A 9,948-nucleotide genomic window follows, 5' to 3' on the forward strand; every position below is an offset into this window, starting at 1 on the left:
AGTCAGTTAGGAGGAAGTGACTGCGACCTCAAATACAAAGACAGCAACTCAAGAATTCAAGGAACATGAAAAATCAATGAAACATGACACCACCAAAGAGTCACAACAATCTTCTAGTAATCAACCCCAAAGATACAGATATCTGCAATTTGTCCAATAAAGAATTCAAAACAGCTCTTTTAAGGAAGCTCAATAAGCTACTAGAAAACACAGAAAGACAATTCAATGAAACAAGGGAAAAAAATCTTCAATAAGGAAAGAATAGTCTCTCCCATTAATGGAAGAAACTGGATAATCACAAGAATAAAACAGAACCCCTTTCTTACACTTCTCACAAAATTTAACATAAGATCTGAAACCACAAAATTCCTAGAAGAAAACATAAGGAAAAATCTTCACATTGGTCTTGGCAACATTTTTTTTGGATATGACATGAAAAGCACAAGCAACAAAAGCAAAAGTAAATAAGTGGGACTACATCAAACTGAAAACTTCTGCACAGAAGAAACAACCAACAAAATGAAAAGGCAACCTAAAATATATTTTCAAATCACGTATCTGATAAGGAGTTAATATCAAAAATACATAAGGAACTCATATAACTCAATAGCAATAATAACAACAATCCAATTTAAAAATGAGCAGAGGATCTGAAGAGACATTTTCCCAAGAAGACATACAAATGGCCAACAGGTACTTAAAAGGATGTTCAACATCACTAATCATCAGTTAACAGAAATCAAAACCATAATGAAATATCAACTCACATCTGTTACAATGGCTGTCATCAAAAAGACAAGAGATACACAGAGATGTGTTGGCAAGGATGTAGAGAAAAAGGGAGTTTTTGTGCATTGGTGGTGGAATGTAAACTGGTACAGCCACTATGGAAATAGCAGGAAGATTCCTTAAAAAATTAAAAATAGAACTATCATATGATCTAGAAATACCACTTCTGGGTATATATCCAAAGGAAATGAAATCAATATCCCAAGGAGATACCTGCACTTCTGTGTTCACTGCAGCATTATCACAATAGCCAAGATATAGAAATAACTTAAGTGTTCATGTACAAATGAATGTATAAAGATTTGGTCTCTATCCCTATCTATCTAGTTATCTAGATATCCCTAGATAGATAGATATCCCTATCTATCTATCTAGAGATAATTCTCTACCTAGATAACTATCAATCCATCTAGATCGAGAGAGAGAGAGAGACAGACAGACAGACAGACAGAGATAGTAGAGATATAAAAGTCAGCCAAGAGAAAGAAGGAAATCCTGCCATTTGCTAACTGGATAGCCCTTGACGGCATTATGCTAACTGAAATAAATCAGAGACAGAATGACAAATACTATATATTCTCACTTATAGGTGGAATCCAAAAAAGCCAAACCCATAGAAACAGAGATTAGAATTGTGGTTGCCAGGGGCTGGGGGGCAGGGGAAAATAAAGAGATGTTGGTCAAAGGGTATAAACTTCCAGTTATAAGATATGAATAAGTTCTGGGAATCTAGTGTACAGCATGGTGGCTATAGTTAGCAGTACCATATTCTATACTGAAAGTTGCTAAAAGAGTAAGCTTAAATATTCTTACCACAAAAAAAGAAATGTTAATCATGTAAGGTGATGGAGGTGTTAACGATCCTAATGCGGTAATCATTTCACAATATATAAGTTGATCAAATCACCATGTTGTATACCTTAAACTTACACAATGTTGTGTATCAACTATACCTCAATAAAGAGAGAAAAAATTATCTCATTCTTATAAACTTATTTCTACTTTTTATCCGTCTTGTGTTATGTACATAGAAGCCCCAAGTAAGTAGCCAAAGATATTCAGCATGTTGCTTGAGCCAAGGTGATGTCAAAGGAAGGAAGTCAAACCTGTATGAAGCCATTTCCTGTGGCTGATCCTATAATAAGGAATGAAAGTAAGAGAATATGAAGTGTCCAAAACGAGATAATTTTTTTTCACTTTCCTTTATCATACCGTTTACTTTGCAGGGATTTTTTTTTAATAATAAGCATGTGTCATATTTATAATGATAACATATAGTGAGGATTCTTTTTTAAAATAAATCTCTATTTGCAATGGAGGAGTCCTTGCCAGGTCCTCTATAATTCTTTTTGAGCTAATTTCTACATTATAACTGACCTTGAGGACACTGGGATCATGACCTGAGTCGAAGGCAGACGCTTAACCAACTGAGCCACCCAGGCGTCCCCCAAGATAGGATTTGTAAAGAGATAATTAAGTTAAAGTGAGATTATTAGGGTGGGCCTTAATCCAATATGGCTGGTATCTTCATAAGAAGAGGAAATGTGGACACCAACACTTACAAAGGAAAGACGATGTGCAGACACAGGAATATATGGCCATCTACAAAGCAAGGAGACGCCTGGAACAGATTCTTCCCTCAGAAGGAACCAACCCTGACAACACCTTGATCTTGGATATCTAAGCTCTAGAACTATGAGAAAATAAACTTCTGTTGTTTAAACCATCTAGTCTTTGGAACTTTGTTACAGCAGCCCTAGCAAACTAATATATCATATAAGCAGTTGGTACCACCAACCTCTAGTAGCTGAAAGCCAGGAATCTGACAGTCTTAAAATGCCTTCTTGCACACCCCCACATCCAACCTATAACCGAGTCCTGTTGTGTCAACCTACGAAGTACATCTCGGTCTGTCTACTGCTCCATGACCCAGCATGGTTCTTATCAGTCACCTCTAGCACAGTAGGAATGGACTTTTGAGTGGAAATTTGAAATTGCCTAAAGCTAGCTAAACAGGAGAAGGGTGGTTAGGAGCAGATGGTAAAGAGGCAGGGGTCACAACAACTTTTGACAGGTCCCGTGCCAACAGCTGAGTGGGCCTCTGGCTTTCGACAAATTCTGACCTGTTTAGGCTTATTCCGACCGTCATCACCTACCTCATTCTCTGGGCTTGACTTCACAGTGCAGACTTCAGATCCAGGGCCCTCAAGGCCTACGTACCCATTGGTTCTTCCGTGCCCATCTACCCACCTGTCTCTCCCCTACTGTCCTGGTTCTGCTCAGACCCTCAGCACTTGAAGGTGTCCAGCTGCCAGCCCTTCAGTTCTGCCTCTACCACCAGCTCCTTCCCAGAGCTTCTGGGCCTGAGCCTCACCCGTCAGGATTCTCCTCAGGCTCAGCCCCTCCACCTATGCAAGGCATACCCTTATGTCGATGGTTTCCCAACACCTACGAAAGAAAGGCCAGTGCCCTCCCCTGGAACACAGTACACAACCATCTGGGCCCTGCTTACCTCACCAGCCCTGTCTTCTATACTCCCCCTCCTCCCTTCAGCACTCTAGCATTCTACTTGTAGGCCACTCAGTTTCATACTTCCATGTTTTGTTCATGCTGTCCCCTCTGCTTCGAATGCTTTTCCTCCACTTTTACACCTGGCTTCTCTAACTTGATCCTTGAGACTCAGATCAGATGACTACCTTCCCCCATATTCCATCCCTCGCCCTCCTACACCAGCTCTCGATGCCTCCTCCTCCTGCCCCAGTATTCCCTTCTCTGACTTCACCCATTAGCTATTTGTTTTTTTCATCTTCATCACTAAACCGTGAGCTCTTTGAGGGCATAGACCACCTCCTACTGACCACTGTACCCCCAGGCCTAACATAATTGCTCCCATACAGTAGGTGCCAAATCGTGTTGGTTGAGCCAAGCTGGCCTGATTCACAGACCCACCACACCCTGTGTTCCAGGCACCAGCCCACAGCGGGGTGACAGTCTCACCCTCGCCATAGCAGGGTGTCTGGCTGCTGCCTTTCCTGAACCGAGTCGCGGGACAGCTGCCCTAAATGAAATACACAGGTAGTGTAGCCTAGATGGCTTTTGAAAGTTTCTCAAGGAAAAGAAAATTGTGAAATGCCCCACTGGGGCCAAGAAGCAATCTCTCCTAGTCCAGACTTGCGCCCAAAGCCAGCTGCTTGGGCCGGGAGATAACGGGGCCCCATGCTGAGCGGCCACCAGCAGACTCAGAAAAGTAACAAATTGACAACATTCAGGAAGAAGATTCCTCATTTCCAATAGTATCATCTATACCCTGTGGCATAAAGCACCTCCTGCCTTATTAACGTCTTTTACATTTTTTAGTGTTGAATCCAAGGTGAAAGGGAGGAGGGGGAGAAGGTACGTCTGTACCAGAGTCCTTTAGGAACCAGGAAAATGCTGTGGCAGAGATGAATTGTAGACCCAGAAATAGCATTTTTTGGATGAAATGTATAATGTTCACTCTTTTTCAAAAAAAAAAAAATGTTTAATACAGCCCAAATGACATCATATCAGGTCAGACAGAGCAGAGGGAAGGAAGAAAAATACTGAGCATGAGAAGGATTTAATACAGACAGGAGCTTTCTAGAATGGATTCCACACTGCACACACTAAAGACCAGAAAGAAAAATCTTCATCAAAAAAGGTGTCTCCCCTTACCACAGTTTAATACCAGCTGGATTTACTTAGGGTTTTTAACTATCTGCTCCACTTCAAATGCTAATATCAAAACTTGAAGGAAAAGAATATTTATCTTGTCAAGCTTCCCCCCACCCCCACAGATATGCTTGTGAAGTGGGGGGGGTTCCTTATTATATTCACTAAGTCCAGTATAATTCACTCACCCAGAACCCCTCCAAGTCTCTCCCCTAGCTTCCCCATTGCCTAGGACTCTGGTTCCCACATTCCCCACCCCTGAAATCATAAGCAGTCCTATGTGTCACTGAATTATAGAATTCTAGAGATTAACATGTCCCCATTAGTATTCTCTTGGTCACAAGTAACTGTAGCCTACTCAAACTAGTTTAAGCTAAGAAAAGCGAGGTGGCGATTTTGTTTTATGGCCACTAAGCTGTCTTACAGAACCCAAGAGGAAAAATGCAACCTTTCTCAGGAAAGAACTGGAAGGTGGAACTGAAAATCATCATGATTTCAATTCCGTCTCTCATCTCTGATTCTCTCTGCAAATCTGCAGACTGGTATCTCCTGATCCTTACCCCACAGGGCAGAGTGTGTAACCCATGGCTCCTAAGGTATCTTGTCGCAGCTCCACAAGGAAACAAAATAACTGGATTCCCCCTCCCCTGTTCAATTCCAAATTCCTGGAGAAGGGAATCTAACATGGCCTCGCTTGAGTCAGGTACCATCTCTGTCCCAGTCAACTGTGGCTAAGGGGATACATCCTGCAGTGCGTACAGTTGCCTTGGGCTCACCCAGAGCATCTGGAAGCGGTGCCCAGGGTAGAGGTGTTTGTGTGCCAAGGTCCAGAACCAGCACTGTATCGTGGACCACTGTGCCTCACCTAACCCTAGCATGGTGTGAATCCTGTCCAATCTCTGCCTGGAAATCTGAACCAAGTGAGAAAAGAGAAGGTGTTTGGAAAAGGGATTCAAGAGATAGGGAGAGATAAAGTATAGGAAATCGAGAGACGCCAAGGAATGAAAAAGCAAGACAAGTGTTTTGGCATGGTTTTCAAATAATCATTTATCAAGAAAGAAACCACAGGGGTGCCTGGGTGGCTCAGTAGGTTAAGTAGTCTGCCTTTGGCTCAGGTCATGATTCCAGGGTCCTGGGATCGAGCCCCGCATCGGGCTCCTTGCCCAGCAGGCAGCCTGCTTCTCCCTCTGCCTCTGCCTGCTGCTCCCCCTGCTTGTGCGCGCTCTCTCTCTGACGAATAAAATGAAAGAAAGAAGAAAGAAGAAAGGAAAGGAAAGAAAAGAAAAGAAACCACAACCACGACTGAAATTTTAGACAGCTAGAAGGGAGATGGGGCACTGTCGTCAAGAAACAATTCACACACAGACATGCAGAACACTAGAAGGTCAGAGATGGTATAACTGAAGTGTTTTCATCCACTGAGTTATACAAAAGTGTTTATAATTTTGTTTTCCTTTTTCTATCTTGATGAAAAATTCTTGATTTTCATAATACTATAGAACTAATAAATCCTGATATGTATAGCTTTACTGTTAAGGATTCTTTCACATTTCTATTTTAATTAAGTTGAATCATGTGTAATTGCCATTTTCATAAGCCAAAACTGACAAATATCAGCAATTTCAAGATAATGTTTTCAAAATAATACACACACATCCTTTTAAACAGAACTACAGATTATCCCTTCCAGAGTTAAGACTAGTGCACCGAGAAAAATAATGCAGAGAGCAAACACTCTCAACCTGGGAGCAGGGCTTAACCCTGCTTGCCTGTATCCCCCATGCAGGGAAAGCTTCCCAGACACTGATATCCCTGCCTCCATATTTCTCTGCTGCAGAGCAGACCAAGCTGGGCTTCTGGATCTGACCCCTATGGACTAATGCCTTCCCTCTGCCAACCACACTCTTGAGTTCTCACTTGGCCCAGAACTCCACCATTTAGCTTCACTGAATCATCCTCTCTTTTTTCCCATTTCAATATATGGTACACCCACAGTCACTCTGCTAAGAATGTTAGATAAATAATGCAGTTTACCCAGACGCTGTGTGTTCAATTCCGCTTGCTTTAAAGAGAGAGGATATGGAAAGACCACAACTGCAGAAGGACAAACTCAAAACATCTGTGGCCAGAATGAGCCGGTCCTATTGAGAAGTTCCTTCTACTATCAGGAAGGCCCTAATTTCATACCCATGTAACAGGTTGCTTCCCTCATTTTATAGGCCTTCAGCTGGGTCTGCAATCTGATGTATCAATTTCCTTCTTCTAGGAAAAGATGAGCTACTAGGCAGCAGAAGATGAGATTTTCAGGAGAAAGTTAAAGGAATTTTATAGCCTGCTTTTGTCATCCATACCACCCGATGACAGCTGGCCTCCATAAATACTTATTAAAATTAATATTGTTTGAGCAAGTCAAAAGAGAAGAAAACACTTTTGCAAGTCTATGCATAACATAACTCTCCCCTGCACAGAGCCTGGGACCATACACGATAGCAACACATGATGGGTTGTAATGCTGTTGTGATGGAAAGAACATTGTGCCGGGCATGAATAAACTGTCCAAATGGCCTTTTGGACTAACACTCCCAGTTTTAGAATCTGACGGTTCATTCATCCCACCTCTATGATTTACCAGAAGCATCCACACACATAATATTACCATCTGGTTATTGTGCTAACAATTTGGTAAAATCTCAAGTCAAACCAGCCCTAGCCCAAGACACAGTTACAAGAATGTGGTCAGCACCTGCTATTACCTATATAATACATCAAAGGCTTTGGTCCCTGATCCAGAACTACAAAGAAGCCATGTCAACATGGACTGTTTACAATCAGTTAAAGTGCTCTCTCTTGTGCATTTGTCAACTAGAATGGTAATGCTCACATATATGGTACATTATAATTCACAAAGGCACTTTTCCCAACTTTATTCCAATTAATCCTCACAACATTATAAAAATGGGTATCATTATACCTATTTTACAGGGGCGGAAACTGGAGCTCATAGAAAATAAGTGATTTGCCCAAGGTTAGAAGTGGTAGAGCCAGAATTTGTACCCAGGTCCCTGAGGTTCATTGCATTCGTTGCAGCAGGCCCTTGTGGATTGCAGCAGGGCATAGTGATGTTATTCTCAGTCATTCACTTTTGCCCATGACCTTCCCCACCTTTCAGGCAGCAGTTAGGGCAGTCTGGGCCTACTGCATAGGAAGGGCAGAAAAAGCAGAGCAAAAAGTGAGTTTCCAGCTTTTGAGTTGAAAATAGAATTTTGGAACTTTGAGCAGCAAAAATAGCTGACAATCTCAAAATCCTGGCTTCTGAGCACAAAAAGGCAGCATTCTATAAACAGTAGAATTAAGAAGACATGCCTGAGGAAGAGCAAATCCTTTCCCCACCCAAAACCCCACAGGCCAGGAGGCAGAGAGATGGAGGGAGAGTCGCAGATTATGCAGAAGTGGGGGCCCAGCACCCCAGGTGGGTGTTCTGGGTCCAGGAGCTAGACCTCGCAGTGGACAGACTCTAAGGAAGCCCTCCATGGTCTCCACTTCCTGGAACTCATGCCTCTGCATAATCCCCTCCCCTTGAGTGTGAGAAGGACCTGTGACTTGCTTCCAACTAATCGAATCTGGCAAAGGTGACAGAGTGTACATGATCATGTGTATGTGACTGCACAGCATACAATTTTAGTGCTGATCTTGTTAGGAGACACTCTCCCCCGCTAACTGAAAAGCCAACTGCCAGACTGTGAGCTTCCCTGTGGAGAGGACCACATGACAAGGAACTGAGTGTGCCCTCCAGCCAACAGCCAGCTAAAAACTAAAGCGCTCAGGCTGGCAGCCTACAAGGAAATGAGTGCTGCCGAAGACCCTGTGAGCTTGGAGTAAATGTTCCCCCGACTGAGCCTCAGGTGAGAGAGAACCCAGCCCTGGCAGCGCCTCCATGGCCGCCTTACAAAGGACTCAGCTAAGCCGTAGCCAGTCTCCTGACCCTCAGAAATCAGGAGCTAATACCCATGTCTTGTTTTAAGCCTCTAGGCTTGTGGTAATATTTGTTGTGCAGTAACAGAAAACTAACACAGATTAGTTCAGGGATCTGTGGGAAAAGGGATACATGTCACTCCCAGCTAAGGCCCAACAGGGTAAGTGGGGTCCTTGAGAGTTTCACAGTCCCAGGGTGGTACAGACGCAGTGGAGGGAAATGGTGGAGGGCCTGTCTCAGCAAATAGGACCTGGCATAGCTGCCCCTGAGTCTTCCTCGGCCCTGAGGAAGCTCCACAGTTCATCTAAGGGGCTCAAGGATATAACTGAGGAGGAACAGCAGACAAGGAGGAGCTTTGTGGTCAGAGCAAAGAAGGCACGGGCCAATGACACAAACATCTCTGCAGGCGCCCACAGTTCAGGATGCCAGAAACCACACCAGAGAGGCCGTTATATATCCCAGATGCCGGCATGGACTCTTGCTGTGACCAGAGACCAAGAGCTCTCAATCAAGCTGAGACATGTCCAAGTCCCCAGACTTGACGCCACTCCAGGGACAGGGTGGGGGGTGAGGCAAGAATGCTGAACAATTTTGTTCAAACTGGAAATGGCTGCAATTACCTGGAAATGACTAGGATGCACGTTCTGCGGTCAGTGGAGGAGGAGGACAGGTAACCCACCTGATACAGCAGACTGAGGAGTGCTGGGTAGCAAGAAAGGCAGGGGTCTTGGGGATGGGCAGGAAAGGTCAGTAAAGGCTTCCTGGAGGAAGTGACACCTGAGTTAAGATTTAGAGGACGAATTAAAGTGAGATTCTATGAATATAAGATTCCAATTTAAGTTTACAAAGTTCTCAGATTCTTTTTTGCTGAAGTCTGAAGATCAAAGGATCCCTGCTGGCACTGTTATCTCCCGGGCACTGCTTGGGAGTGGGGGAAACACAAACTATGTATCTGAAATGTATCTGAAATGTATCTGACTCAGACTACTATTCCTCCTAATTTCCCACATCTCCATCATCTCTGCCTGTAGGGCTTTCCTCCTTTTTTAATTTACTCTTTTATTTTAATAAAAGTTTCACATGCAGGTTCAAGAGTCAAATAATTTTTGTAAGACTTGTATGAAAAATAGCAGTTGCACACACTGCCCCATCCCAGTCCCCTTTCTTACCCTTTCTTACCACCCAGGGGAACCCACTCCCAACTTCTAGAAGATTGTTTTGGACTTTTCATCTCTCCCTTTATAAGTAATATGCTGATGTTGCTACTTCTTGATTTTTCAGATGTACCATCCACTATTTCCTAACATGGAAACTGAGATTTTTTTCTGCCACTCTCTCCAACCCCACCACACACACCTACTTCCTAGTCCCATTTATCCAACAGTGTTAATAGATAATTTTAAATTCAATACATTCAGTGTTTACATTATTATGATCATGTAAAACTATCCGCAACTGAGTTATGGGGCTTATGAAATATGGTTACTTTACTTTCT

Source organism: Ursus maritimus, unplaced genomic scaffold (assembly GCF_017311325.1).
Source record: "Ursus maritimus isolate PB19 unplaced genomic scaffold, ASM1731132v1 scaffold_20, whole genome shotgun sequence".
Classification (NCBI taxonomy): Eukaryota; Metazoa; Chordata; class Mammalia; order Carnivora; family Ursidae; genus Ursus; species Ursus maritimus.